Source organism: Nannospalax galili, unplaced genomic scaffold (genome assembly GCF_000622305.1).
Source record: "Nannospalax galili isolate Female #2095 unplaced genomic scaffold, S.galili_v1.0 scaffold1348, whole genome shotgun sequence".
NCBI lineage: Eukaryota > Metazoa > Chordata > Mammalia > Rodentia > Spalacidae > Nannospalax > Nannospalax galili.
In genome coordinates, this window is record NW_008357640.1 from 113683 (window position 1) to 129253 (window position 15571).

Consider the following 15571-nt stretch of genomic DNA (forward strand, 5'->3'; position numbering starts at 1 on the left):
AAAATGCAAATATTTCCCCAGAAATAAAACAAATTCCATTTAGAGCATGAAGATTTACAAATGTACACCTGTACAACTAATGAAGAGTGTCACTACTAAATTAACAAGGCTTGTAATTTTATACTTTGAAAATGTTTGAATGTTTAAGGGCTGTGAGAAGTCTAAAGTTGTACTGTTTAATGTTATAATACTAATATTAACATAAGATCCTGGGGATAAGAAATGGAAAGGTAGCGGTTGAAAGTTCACAGTGGGTTCATTGTGCTGTAGAGATTCAGCTGTCAGCTTGACGCAGCTAGTTGGAGGTAACCTCAATTGAGAAATTCCTCCATTGGACCAGCTTGTGGCCCTCCCTGTATGTGGGGAATTTTCTTGATTATACAGTGATATGGCAGAGCTCAGTCCACTGTGGGCAGTGCCACCCCGGGGTAGGTGCTCCTGTGTTTTATAAGGAAGAAGGTTGAGCACAGGCTAGAGGAGCAAGCCAGTAAGCAGAGTACATCCACAGTCCAGATTCTTTCCCAGAATTCCTTCATTGGCTTCCTTTGATGATGGACTCTGCTTTAAACCAAATAACCATTCTCTCAAAGTCAGTTTTGGTCAATGTTTTACCGCAGCGATAGAAATCTAACTAGGAAAATGTCCAAGCTTAAAGTGACAACTCTAGCACTTTTGGCTCCTGAAATATTTCCCTCTAAATGACACCAGAGCATCACATCCCATTGGATTCTAGTAAGAAGTATCAATCTGCTCCATAGCTCCCTAACCCATCTCCCTCAGATTTTATGGGCTCCTAAACATGTCCACATGTAAGAGAGGGAGTAGATCATAACTATATAGGGGGGAAATGTGTATGTATGCCCATATTTGCATGTTTCTACACAGGCAAACATTCAAGACTGCATGTCCCTCCATTAGTGTGAGTATGTGTATGTCTGATGGTGTGTTTCCCACACTATCTGTCCTGAACATCTTTATGTTCTCATGATTGGTTCTGTCTATTTATGCAGTGTGTGACTTTGACTGAGCCTATGTGGTCACTGCCATGAATGTATCTGCCAAGAATTATATCAGTCAAAGGAGAAGCTCGTGTTGGCTCTAGAGTATATGGGGAACACTGTTTAAAAATATGGAATGCTTCAAGACTTTGCATGTCATCCTTGCACAGGAGCTAAGCTAATCTTCTTTGTAGTGTTCTAATTTTAGTATATGTGCTGCCAAAGCAAGAACTAATCATGTCAATTTTTACACTTAAAATGCAGATATGTACGAAAATCATCAACTTATACAACTCTAAATATGCTGTTACTTATCAAGTCTAGTAGTTGATTTGCATTTGAATTTTCTTCGTTGCACATTCATATTTGTGAGAGACTATGGAAGAGCCGGTGGGTTGTAGAACACTTGTGTAACAGGCCCGAGACTCTACTTCTAAAGCCACAAAATCCATCTGCTGGTGGGCACCTGCCACCAGTGAGGGTCTTCACAGTTCCCAGTGATGTGCTGTGTTTCTCCTTAGTGTACATCACTGTGTCCAGTGAGAAGGACTAAACATTGTGAGAGAGTCTTTGCATTTTCGTATCTGTGACTGACACAGAAAAACAAATGCTCACAGACTATTTTTTTCCAGTGGTGTCTCACTGGCCTGTAACTTGCCAAGTTGTATAGGCTGGCTTTCATTGAGCTCTGGGGGTCTGCCTCACACTGTCTCCCTAGCTCTGAGGATACTGTGGTATAATATATATCACCACTGCTGATGTCAAGGTATACTACAGAACTCTAGTTACAAAAAGCACATGGTCCTTGCACAAACATATACACAGAGATCAATGGAATAAGTGGCGGATCCAGATACGAGTACAAACAACCACAAAACTACAGCTACATGATCTTTGACAAAGATGCCAAAAATATATACTGGATTAAAAAAACAGCATCTTCAAGAAATGATATTGGGAAACAGGAATTTCAATATGGGGAAAATGAAGCTAGTTCCCTACCTCACACCTGGACAAGAATTCAATATAAGACATGCTACCCTAAAATTTCTAGATGTAAAGGTGGGAAGTTCACTTACGTTTATAGGCACAGGTGCAAGCTTTCTGTATAGGAATGTTTTAGTATAGGAAATAAGACAACCATTTAGCAAATAAGATCGTATGAAGCGAAAAAGCTACTGAACAGGAAAGGAATCTGTCAGTTGCCTGTGGAGGCAGCCAATAGTATGGAAGAAAATCCTTGTCACCTATAAATTTGACAAAGGATTAGTGTCTAGATAATGTAGAGAACTAAGGAGAGTAAACATTAAAAAAAGCAAACAACCCAATTAAAAATGAGCAATGTAACTGAAGAGAAAAAAATCTGTAAAGGAGAATTACTTATGGCAAGAAACACCTAATGGTGTGTTCAATATACTTGGATATCAGAAGAATGCAAATTAAGACTGTGTAAAGATTCTGCCTCACCCCAGTCAGAAACCCACCACTAGAAAAACAAATGGCATGTTTCTATTGAAAAGGGGACACTTAGGCACTGTTGACAAAATCTGAATTAGTGCAACTGCTTTGGAAAGCAGTCAGGAGATTTTTCAAGAAATCTAGAACTAGAATTAACATATGACCCAGCCATACCACCACTGTGCATATGCCAAAAAGAGTCTATGTCTTATCTCAGAGATGCTTATAATCCATGTTCTTTGCTACTCTGCCCATGAGAGCGAGGAAAGGAGCCAGCTCATGTATCCATCAGGTGCTGGATGGTTAGTGAAAATGGGTATGTAAACACAGTGCGTTAGTACTCAGCCATCAGGAAAACATGAGACCATGAAACTTGCAAGAATCGATGAAACTGGGAAAATTATACTTACTGGGGTCGTCCAGGCCACAACACATAACAGAAATCTGGTTATCTTGGGAAAGTTCTTCTCTTACTCTGGGCTGAGAAAACTGATGTTCGTACAGCTTCAAAGGTCAGAGTGTGTACAAGGCTCTCTTCTCAAGTCTGCTGTGTGGATAGACCCACAGGGAGCATGTACTGGATCTGTCTCGTCCCGAGGATTTTGTTGTAGAAATTTATCTCTCATCAGAAAGTGCAGATCAGGGTCTGCATCACAAACTGTCACTCACATCAGGTATTTGTGTCGTGATTATGACACATTCTACAGCAAGTAGCAGTAGAAGATATTTAATCCTCTCTATCTGTTCTGTGGCTTCTAATGTCACAATTCTGCTTTTTAGCTCATCACTTGATCTGACAAATTAACAAATTAATCATTTTATGTAGACTTCCATCCTTTGTCCATGCATCATCTGTTCATTTATCCCTCCATCCATCATCCACTACACTTCTATTCATTCGCCCATCCTCCTTCCATCCTACCTTCTGTTCACTCACCCACCCATCTCCCATCCACCCCCAATGCATTAATTCATCCATCTTCCATCCATCCTTCTGTTCTTTCACCCATCCTTCGTCCATCTATCTGTCCGTTCATTCACCTACCCATAATCCATCCATTCATTCAGTCATCCATCTTCCATCCATCCTTTCATTCATTCACGCATCCATTGTCCATCCATCCTTTCAATAAATCAGTCATCCATCTTCCATCCACCCTTCCATTCATCACCCATCCATCATCCATCCAACCTCCTGTTTATTCAGTCTCCCGTCTTCTCTGCTTCTTCATTCCAAAATTCATCAATCCATGTTCATTTATATAGTTTTTCAAACAGTGCTCAAAGTCAAGCATGGTTTGTCAACTTTCAAATAATATATAAGGAAATGTGTGACAAATAACAACCTTTTACTGTGTGAAAAATTCTTGTAGGCGAAGTCTGTAAAAAAATCCAATAATCACCCATGGCGTTCAATCAGCTCTCCTTGGGCCTTGACCTCACCCTGCTGAGGCTGCCTAAGATTACCTGACTGACGAGAGATGCTTTGACCTCCTAGAGAACACACATGTGCCTGGATCCATTCCACCCCACCAATAACATACAAAAAAGAGAACGTGAAGCCCAGACCAATGAACTATTCACACCCAATCAGAAAACAACTATGCTACATCAACAGTTTTTTACAGAATCAAACTTCAACTCAACAAAGGCAGGCCTGAGTTTCATAATAGACACATGAACAAAAAAAGAAATCCACACACTCAGACCACAAGGAAAAATACAAATAAAATGAAAACTCAAAGTAATATGTCCCCACTAACTCGACTGGTTTTACACAAGTGTTCTACAATGAGAATTACCTAGGGGGAAGTGCATGACATAGAATTTGAAAGAACAATCATAAACACGATTAAATAAGTCAAAGAATTTAAAGAACACATAATCAACTTAGGAAACTCAAAGAGGATAGGGTTAACCCCCTACATGAAGCTCAGGAAAATAAAATATATTACTGAATAAAATGACAAACACAATTCAGGAGCTGAAAAGCAAACTCACAAAAGAGATAGAAATACTGAAGAAAACGCAAGCCAAAATGGAGATGGAATTGAAAAACTCAATAAGCCATTTTGAAATGGCAGGAGAAAGCCTCAGAATGAATGAAATGGAAAAAGAGTATCAAGACTGGATGATAAAATTAAATAATTCTAGTAAATTACCACTCTAGTAAAGATTAGGAAAAACTTTAAAAATGTAGGAATGGAATATATAGGAAATGTGAGACACCATAAAAAGACCATATTTCTGCATTGTAGCAATAGAGGAAGGAGAAAAGTCCTAGGTCATTGTCATTAACCAGATCTTCAACAGGGCTACAGAAGAAAATTTAATGTAATTAATGAAAGACAAACTCAAGCAGATAAAAGCAGCACACAGAACACCAGATAGACAGGAGAACAGAACTCCACAAGGGATTTCATAGCAAAAATACTTAATGCCCAGAATGAAGAGTGAATACTGAAAGCTGAAATACAAAAACAAGTCACTTATAAAGGAAAATCAATTAGAATTACAGTTGACCTCTCAATGTAAACTTTTAATGCCAGAAGAGCTTGTACCAAGGTATTCCAAATTCTAAATGACAATAGATGCCAACCCAGAATAATTTACCCAGTAGAACTGCCTATCATAATCTGGGCATAGCTGGGTGGGGTGGAGCTACTCTTTGATCAGGTTGGAAGGTAGGTTAGGGTGGCATTTCAAGGTTTGGGGTGAAGAGAGCTCAGATGGTAGGGGAGAAGGAGTTATCAGGGAATGAATTACAAGCCCCAAGTCTGGGTCAGGGGAGAAGGACAGACACCCAGGCTGGGATTGACTCACTCTGCAAAGGTGAGGTGTGTGCTGATCCAGGATGGGATAGGATCCATGTGACCCAGGGAAATATTGGAGCTACGATGACAGGTACTAGGGAGTCTCAGGGAATAAGCTCCAAGCCCCAAATCTGAGGGGACGAGGATCTCAGGAGATCCAGTCTGTGATGAGAACTGAGATGGTGTGGATAGACTCACTCTGCCAAGACATGGTACATGGTGATCAGTGATGGGACAGGATGACTGTGACCCAAGGAAGTCTGAGAGCTAAGATGGTGGGATGTTAGAGAGATACAGGTATGAAGATCCAATCCACAAGTTTTGGAGGAGGTGGTATGCCCAGACCCAGGCTGAGCTGATCATTGACAAGATTATTGCTTTATTTATAAAATGTAGCAACATTAGTTATCTCTACAATAGGATCAAGTGAATCCAAGAATTTCTGGGAGGCAGGTGGGGTGTGCAAATGACTGTCCACCAAGGGCCTGTTGTGTCCCTGGGTGACTCTCCATTGGGTATTGAGTCAGAGGCTTCCAGGATGGTGGACGCCAGGGCAGGGTGCTCGCTGGACTCATCTTGGGCTTCTCTGATTTGTCATCTTGAGGTACAGCTGTCACTCTCTTGATGTCATGAGGTTCTTCTGAGCCTGGCTCTGTGTTGTCATGCACAGTTGGGCATAGGTCACATCCAGGGACCCACAGACTCAGCAGCCTGGATTGGGAGAGCATGAGAGGAAGATGGTGCCTGGTGTTGGTAGCCACGGGGAGGGGGAGAGACATGAACCACCTCACTGCCCATCTCTCTGTCTTCCCTTGAATTAATTTTTCTTGACAATGTAGAAAGAGAGGTGTCCCCTCCCTTCCTGAGGCTGGAGGGTTTCACCTGCACAAACATCTCTTTCATGGGGTCTTCATCAGGGCGTCCTGCAGCAGGGAGACAGTGAGATGGAGAGCATGTCTCCTGGTTTTCCCGGGGTCTGCTCCAGTCAGAGTTCTACAGAGTGACCAGTGATTCTTTAGACCATCAATAAGACTATGACATCCTTATGTGGTCTTCATGGGCTTTCTGAGTACTTGGGTTGTCTGGCATCTTCGTTCCTCCATGTCTGACCTCATTTTCTGATACCCTCACTCTCGTAATTTCAGTGACTCAACCTATATTTGTGAGAGAGCATGATCCTGCCCCAGGACCCATGTTCCTGCCATGTCTCTGGCCTGCAGGTGCTGTTCATTAGATGCCTGTCTGTGCCTCTACATTGAAGCTTCTCCTCAGAACACAGCTCTCAGAGTCCTCCTTTTTAATTCACTCAGGCCCTGTCTGCCCCACACACGTTCTCTGCATCATTTGCCTAAACTACCTTGCAGCCCTCACACCAGACTGCACAGTTCCTACCTGGAGCCTGGTAAAGACGGATCTCTGGGGTCTGGGGAGATGCCTCAGCCAATAAAATATTTGCTATACAGGATGAGGATGGAAGTATGATCCCGATCACCCTGCCAAGTAATGTTTAGACAAGGCCACACAAGCCTGTGATCCCAGCCCTGGAGAGAAAGAGACAGGAGGATACCTCAGATTGTTGATGATCTAGTGTAACCAGATTAATGAGTTCCATGTTCTGAGGTTCAGTGAAAAATCTGTCTCAAAAAAAAAAAAAAAAAAAAAGGTGGAGATCACGTGTTGAAGTCACCCTGCCCTCCAAAAAGGTGTATTTACACAAATACGTATGTAAAAGATAAAATGAGAGCAGGAGATCCCTGTGAGTCACTGGGGGATGAGTGCAGGGGGCACAGGTGCACGAGGTCTAATTTATGCATGTGTCTTACTGGTTCTCTTATCAGGTCTGGAAATCAAACGCAATGCCTAATCCATGGTAGATACTCTACCACTGAGCTGTAACTCAGCTTCTCAGGTGTCTTTGGCAACATGGTAAGAGCCAGACAGATGTTACAGAACAGGCAGAGAATGGCCACATCATCCCAGGAAAACCAAGATAGAGTTTTACCTAGAAGAGAGTGGCAGGTGCATCCGGAAGTTAGGGATCAGCTGTGCATATGACTGAGGGCTGAGAGAGGGGAGGACAGAGAAGAACCCTGGACCAAATTGAGCCAGAAGCTCCTTAACACTGCAGCTGGAACAATGTCTCACCAGACTGTCCAGTTCCACTCTGTCCTTAGGCTGTGTGATCCTCACAGAAGCAACTGTTGTGGAAGAAGGAGGTGGAGGCCTCTTGGATAGAGTCCTGGGATCTCTCCGTTACTTAGATCCCTGTGCTTCCCACAAGGGGACAGAGCTAATAATTGTGGTGATGCTCCCAGGAGCATAGCGAGGGCTCAGTCCCATGGAGCACTGATTACAAACACTCCCCATCTGCTCTATGAAGCCAAGACCTCAGGTATCCCCCTCCCTATGGCCCTCTTTTTTCACACAGGCTGTCTTTCTTGATGGCAGCAGCTGACAAGAATCTGGAGAAACAAGCGTCATTTGACAATGAGAGGTGGGAGGAAGGTGGGAATCCGGTGACTGGACATTAGTTACCTCTTCTGAGGACCTCTGTGCCTGGACACTGGCTCCTCAGCTTCTGCAGGTGGGTGTGCATCACTGGTTTTCTGCTGAGCTGCAGAAGAGAGAAGATCCTCAGCCAGGAGGCGGGTAAGTTCCCACCCAGCACCTGAACATAGGAAGGGAACTTTACTTCATTTGGGGCAAGTGTGCAAATGTTCCAGGAGATGGAAGCTCACGGAATCCCTGACATTCGTACGTGTACTGAGATCACGTGTGTCTGATCTGGGATTCTTCAGAAGTGCTTCTGTGCTGACCTGCACAAATCTGGCAGGTTTCCTTTGAGCTGCTGCCTTGAGCCCCTGACTCAATGTCCACAGGGGAGCCCGTCACCTCCTGAAAACCAGGTTTCCAACATCCTACTCACCGTCTTTCTTGTGCTTCCCTGACACCTACACCACAGGAAGAGGAAGATGAGGAGAAACAGCAGCAGGAGGAAGGCCAGTGAAATAGATACCAGAACCTTCTGGTATCTTTCCAGTCATGCAGCACAACTGACTGTGAGTGAGAAGAGTACTGCTGACCTGAACACCTACTGTGTGCTAGGCCCCTGCTGGGTCTCTGCATTCACCAACTTCCCCCCTCATAATCATGCAACAATATGTCATCTAAGCATTCTGACCACCCCAGCCAGTTCACTTGGCCTAGGGCCCCCAGCTGGAAAACTTAGAGCTGGTGAACCCAGGGAATCTGAGTTCTAGCCTCATTCTCTCCACCAGAGCTGAGTCCCTGGAGATGGAGGGAAGGAGCCTGAATGCCCTGCACAGGCACTGTGACCCACCCCTGCACAATGTAATATGACTGGCAGAGAGTGTGTCCACTTCATTTTGTGGAGGTCTCCCCTGGCAGGAGAGGTCACAGTCAAGGTCAGCACTAAAAGGGACTCTGAGGTTAGGGGGAAAGCTATTTTCACTTGGAGGCACTGAGTCCCGTGCAGGGGAGAGATTTGTTCAATACAGCATCGCCAGAAGAGTCCACACCCACCCCATAACTACCTCTGGTCCCCCTGAATCCACCTTCCTACAGTCCCCATTTAACATTCTGGTAACTTGACTCCATGGGGGTGAGTGACTGGCTCTCAGGTTCTCATGGTGGGTTGGGAAGGTAGAAGTTAGGACTCCCCACTCTCCAACTCAGCCCAGCTTCTCCTCCCCCAGCCTGGGACCTTTCTTCACTTCTGTGTTCCCTCTTGCAGCCCTGTCCCTAAGGCTGCTGGGATCTCTGTTGGGTCTGTGATCTCTGGGCTCCTGGACACACACTTAGCTGACACAAGAACCAGGACTTAGATGGGGTGAGTTTGCAGGCAGCTCAGCGATGGCACAAAATGAGGACAGAAACCCCTGACACTCACCAGGTATTAAGATGGGCCCTGTGTTTGAGGTGCTATTTCCCACAAAAGGTCCTAGGAAAGAGAAAAAGAAGAAGTTTAGGCATAGAAACTGACCATGGAGAGGTAGTTCCTCTTCACTGTCCAACATCTCCCCTGTGGCCTCTTGGAGAACCTTTTGCTGCCCTCATAGAACTCTCTAGTGTCCATTAATTGAGATGCAATGGATATTACATGAGGGACTGGTGTTGGTCTCTGCAACTCTGAGAGGTGATTCTCTTGCCCTTGATTTCCTATGACCTCTAAGCCCATCCTAGCCAAGGCCTCTCCTGAAGGCAGGATCCCGAGTCACCCTTGGAGCTCATGAGTTCAGGGTCCTCTAACCTAATACCACAGGCTTCACAGGGCAACTGGGGTGTAACAACAGCTAGCAGGAGGAGCCTTGGTGTAGGTCCCACAAAGGTTGAGGTCACAGCCCTTATGGAGAATCCTGCCCAGTATGTCATAGTTTGGGACCTAGACCTGAGATGTCGTGAGGGATTTGCTGCTCCTTCCGTGATCTGAAGTAACATGTTCATCTGGCTCAATGATAGGCACAGCAGGGTACATTACTCACTTGATGACATTGTGGGCCCAGTCTTCATATACAGAGAGAGATTGTGACAGGGAGCTGTCCTAGAGAGAAGAAGGATGGGTGAGGGGCTGTGCTCTTTCTTCTGAGCTAAGACCTCACTAAATCCTGACTCTGAGATTCTGGGACTCTCTGTCTGGTTTCTCTGATTCTGCACCTCCACTGTTCCCCTCTCTTTCCTTACATGTAGGGCAGGGTATTCAATTAACTTCAACCCCTAAGGGCTCTGGGTATAGACAACTCTAGGCTCAAAGTGTTAAGTCAGGAGCCTTGGGTGAAAATGGGAGAAAATGCCCTTTGGGGAGGGGGTCAGGACATTTCTCAAAGGACAGGAGTCCACAGAGATATCAACATGTGTACCTCTTTCCCTGAAAAGACTCTGCAGGGGCCAGGTCCAGCCCAGGAAAAACTGGGGACAAATCTTGACACCTACCCCCAGTGAATCCATTTCCTCCCTGAAGCAGGTGGATGAAGTCTGCCCATTTTATATGTCCAGTCTCTTCATTCTGACTTCTGCTCCCTGGCGCCATGAGGGGTGGGGCAGGCAGGCAGGTAGAGCACTAGCCATGATAGCAACTTTATTGGAAGACCTCTCACATGTGTTCCTTGATTAGCCTTCTTGGCTGGCTGGAGGCCTGTTATTCCAAGGGCTGTTGGTGCCCAGTGTAGAAGAGTTGTTAAAGCTGTCATCTATGCTGTTGGGCATGACAAATTGGGTGTTCTACAGCTAGGTTCTGAGCCTCTGGTCCTCATCCCAGAACTTGCTGCCCATCAAGGTGAGCTCCCATATCATCATCACCCCATGAGGAGTGGCAGATGGCACCAAGCATAATTGGGGCAGGGGCTTACTCAGCCTAGGGCAACCAATATCCCCAGAGCACCCATAACTTCCCTAGCAGTTCAACATCCCATCCCCTCTTCATACCTGTGCTGGATAGCTTCAGTTGGTAAGTTTACCTACCTAGTTAGAAGGAAACTAAATCAAGGAATTTCCTCAGATTGATTGGCCTATGGTCATGTCTGTGGGACGTTTTCTCTTGATTATTGAGTGATATTGGAGGACTCAGGCCACCGTGAGTAGTGCCACCCCAGGGCAGGTGGTCCTGTGTTGTAGAAGGAAGTAGGCTGAGCACAGGCCAAGGGAGCCCACCAGTAAACAGAGTACCTCCTTGACCAGTGCTCGAGGTTCCTTCCCCGAGTCCCTTCCTTGGCTTCCCTTGATGATGGATGGTGAACTGCAAGGCAGGTTAACCCTTCCCTCCACAGGCTGGTTTTGGTCAGTGTTTCAACACAGCATTAGAAATTTAACTAGGACAGACATTGGTATCAAGAATTGGATATTGCTGTGATATACCTGACCACTATGTGTCTGAAGATTGTGGGTGGTTTTTGAGCTTTAGACTGGAAAAATGCATGGAAATCAGTGAGATATTCTGTAGGAAATTGGAAGATAATGCTAACGGAAGTGTAGACAATGGAGGCTCTTTCAGGGCTTTGTGTGATGTATTTTGAGTTATGCTTTTTGGAAGTGAGAAGTTTGTGCTTTACTAGGCGAATCCATTCTGGTCAGCTGAGGCTGAAGAATCATCCATGTGTAACATGAGAGCCACATGATTAAGATAAATAATCTGGAAGTATTCCCTAATGGTCAGCACTCAGACACTGTGGTCCAGAGTGGTCCAAGGCAGCATATCATCCTGGTAGCAGAACTTGGCAGTGTCGTAAGAGTTTCTCAGGTTGTACTGGTGTTGGAGATGTGAAGGATCATGGAGAGAATATTTGCACCCAGAGAGGCAATTGGTGAAGATATAGGCTCAGCTGCAATGGAGACCCCAGAATATTGGAGATACCAGGACCATGGTATCAACACCATGACGCATCAGGTGTGGAGTGGAGCCAGCCTGAACCTGTGAGACAAACTGTGTGTATTGTGGATGGCAGAGCCAGAGAAGTGGAGATCTCCAAGGCCTGCAGAGCCCAGAAGATTGTGATTGAATCCCAGATGTTCAAAATTCAGCTACATTGCTAGACCTTGGTTTTGCTTAAAGTATACCTCAGTTCTTCCCTTTTGAAGTGAGTCAGTATATAACTTATTTTGGATTTTACAGGAGTCCACATTTGAGAGACATTAGATATTTTTTTAAAAAAGAGAAATTCAGCTTTAAAAGTGTTTGAATTTTTGACTGTGGGACTTTTAAAGTTTTACTGTTTTATATTGTAATATTAATATTAACGTGAGATCTTGGGGATAAAAAATGGAAAGGTGGTGGGCGAATGTTGACAACAGGTGAATTGCGCTGGAGAGCTTCAGCTGTGAACTTGACACACCTAGTTGGAGGTAACCTCAATTGAGAAATTTCTCCATTGGTTTGGCCTATGGCCCTGTCTGTGCGGAAATTTCTTGATTATTGAGTGATAAGGCAGGGCCCAGCCCACTGTGGACAATGCCACCCATGAGAAGGTGGTTCTATATTATATAAGAAAACAGGCTTAGCACAGGTCAGGGGAGAAAGCCAGTAAGTAGAGTACCTCCACAGTCTGTGCTCCAGGTTCCTTCCCATAATTCCTGTCTTAGCATCCCTTGGTGATGGACTCTGCACTGTAAGCCAAATAAACCTTCTTCATTCAAAGCTGGTTTGGGTCAGTGTTTTGTCACAGCATTAGAAAACTAATAATGACCAAGTTTAAAGCCCCAACTCTGATACTTTGGCTCCTGGAAACCTTTCCAGTAAATGACACCAGAGCATCACATCCTTTACTGATTACCCATTGCATTCTTGGAAGAAGTATCAATCTATTCCATAGCACCCTAACTTATTTCCCTCAGATTTTATGGGCCCCTAAACTTCGGTCCACATGTAAGCATGTAAGAGGGAGCAGATCATAACTATGTAGGGGGGGAAAGTATGTGTATGTGTACACATGTGTGCATATTTCTACATAGGCAAACATTTAAGTCTGCATGTCCCTCCATTAGTGTGAATGTATGTATGTCTGATGGTATGATCCCCACCCTATCTGTCCTGAATGCCTATATGTTCTCTTGAGTGATTTTGTCTATTTATGCTGTTTCTGACTATGACTGAGCCTATGTAATCACTGCCCTGAATGTACCTGATAAGGATTCTATCAGTCAAAGGAGTCAGCTCATGCTGGCTCTAGAGTACATGGGGAACACTGTCTAAAAACATGGACTGCTTCAAGACTTTGCGTGTCATTCTTGCCCAGGAGCAGTGCAAGTCTTCTTTGTATTGTGCCAATTTTAGTATATGGGCTGCCAAAGCAAGCACTAATCATACCGATTGTTTTTAACTTAAAAAAAAACTTTATTGAGAATTTCATACATAATTTGATCATTCACGTTTTGATGAAATCCACTCCCACTCTTTCCCCTCCAACACCTCCCATATTTTCACATCACTTTTTTTCTGACAATTTCGTGTCCTTCTTTCCTTCCTTCCTTCCTCCCTTCCTTCCTTCCTTCCTTCCTTCCTTCCTTCCTTCCTTTCTTAATGGAGATTTTTGCTATCATAACATTATCTCTTCTGAAGAGGTAACCCTAAAAATTTATGGACTAAATACAAACTCCCAAATACTTTTGACATTTTTGGCTTTGGGAATAGAGTACATTGCTAAGAAGCCCAAGGACATTGGGACTTTTAGCCAAGAAACTGGGTATTTTTCTTTGGAGTCTTTTTACCCTAACTGCCTACCTCCTATACTTATCATATCATCCTCTGAAGAGGTTATCCAACTTGTGCATAGGAAATTGGTGCGTAGACCAATCTGGATTCTTCCACACTGAACAAGGATACAGGGTGAGGAAATTGGAGTACCCTTTCAGTAGGTCTATCTAAAAGATTCCAAAATAGCATAACTCTTATCTGTAGGGGGAAAAGAAAGTCCTTTATTGGTGAATAGGGGATGTGAAGGAGAAGTAAAGGCAAGAGTACTTAGCATTACAAGTTCTAGTTAGGGAACCAGAAAAAAGTTAGAACAGGGCAAATTTCAAATGCTCATATCAGAGTCCACTGGGATTTCTTAACAAGAGCTTCCAGAAGCATCCCTCTATTGGGTTCCTCCTCATTTTTTCTTTTGTCTGTCAAGGTTGGTCTCAAGAGTGATGGACTCAGGATTTGTTTTCAGTAACTTTGATAGCTGTTGGAGTGGTTAGAATCACTTTCAATTCCTTCTCAAAGCCTTCTAGATAGGGGGAGAAAACAAATTTAGCCATAATTTTAGAACAATAGTGGGTTGTCTCCCTTAGCTACAGGTGGGAACTACAGTATTGCAGACCAAGATTTGAAGTCTTACATCTGAGCAGCACTTTCTGCTTAGAAACAAAATCATGAATGAGAAATAATTGTCTAAATAACATTTTATATGGACTTAAGTCTAATGTCTGGGAAGGGTATGCTTTTGAACTCTTTTTATCCTTTTTTTTCTCTCTTGAACTCTTAAAGAAATACACTGATCACTTTAATCTTTGGTTATACTTTCCTTTATGGTGTTTAAGACCATACAGTTGGTCCAAATAAATCAATTTATTTTTACTCATAAGTTCGTTTGAGGATCTGTTTCTCAGGGGTCATACAGACTTGGGAGGAGCACCTGGCTCCTTTCTTTTACCATTCCATCTATGTGAAGATAAGTCAAAAGTTCTGCTCAACTATGGCTGAGCTCACTTGGAAGCATGGAGGAAATGTGTCCTCTTAGTTGATTCTCCTTTTTATAGACTGGACACTGGTTCAAGTCCATCTGATTGGGTTTCCATGGCCTCCCTGAACAGAGGAATAGGTGACTCACCACAGTTACAGGAAGTTTTGAGAGATGCTCATAGTCCCTTGGAACTTAGTTGACCTTGGAGGACAAGGAGCAAAAACTGTCCTATATATCCCTCTGACCAAATTAGTATAGACCTCAATGTATGACTGTTAAATATCCAAGAAGATTAGTTCCATCAGTCTGGTATTTTTAATTACCGTGTACTAAGTAGAGGAAGCTTGGTCAAAAACCAAACATTCTCAGATAAAACTTTACTAGACATATATTTTGTTCCTTAAACTAGTTTACTAACCTATGACATTAGAAATTTTATTATGTGTATATTAATTAATATCAGAGCAAATTTACACAGCCCCTCATCATTTTGGAAATCATGTTGATTTTTTACACGTACAATACAGACATGTATGAAAATTATCAAACTGCATAGCTCTAAATGTACTGTTACTTATCAACATGTCTAGTAGTTGATTTGCATTTGGATTTTCTTCTTTCAACATTCATATTTGTGGGTAACTGAGGAAGAGGCAGTGAGTTGCAGAACACTTACCTAACAGGCCTGAGGCTCTAGTTTTAAAGCTACAAAATCCATCTGGTGGTGGTCACCTGCCACCAGTGAGGGTCTTTGCAGTTCCCTGTGATGGTATGTGTTTCCCTTTAGTGTACATCACTGTGTCCAGTGAGAAGGACTAAATATTGTGAGAGTATCTTCTCATTTTCATATCTGTGACTGACCCAGAGAAACAAATGCTCACAGCCTACTCTTTTCCAGTGGTGTCTCACTGGTCTGTAACTTGCCAAGTTGTCTAGGCTGGCTGATAAGTGAGCTCTTGGAGTCTGGTTCACCCTGTTGCCATAGTTCTGATGGTATTGTGCTATATATCACTACTCCTGATGTCAAGCTATACTAGAGAGCTTTCGTTATAAAAAGTGCGTGGTACTGTCACAAAAATATACACATAGATCAATGGAATAAAATGGAGGATGCAGATATAGATAC

General features: G+C 43.6%; 2 non-coding genes across 2 annotated transcripts; both read right to left on the reverse strand.

The window, feature by feature from the left end:
- Window positions 1-1123: 1123 nt before the first annotated feature.
- LOC115068008 lies at window positions 1124-1226 on the reverse strand. Its single transcript, XR_003847375.1, has one exon. It is a non-coding gene; the product is annotated as a U6 spliceosomal RNA (small nuclear RNA).
- Window positions 1227-12969: 11743 nt separating this feature from the next.
- Window positions 12970-13076, reverse strand: LOC115068011. Its single transcript, XR_003847378.1, has one exon. It is a non-coding gene; the product is annotated as a U6 spliceosomal RNA (small nuclear RNA).
- Between the last annotated feature and the right edge of the window lie 2495 nt (window positions 13077-15571).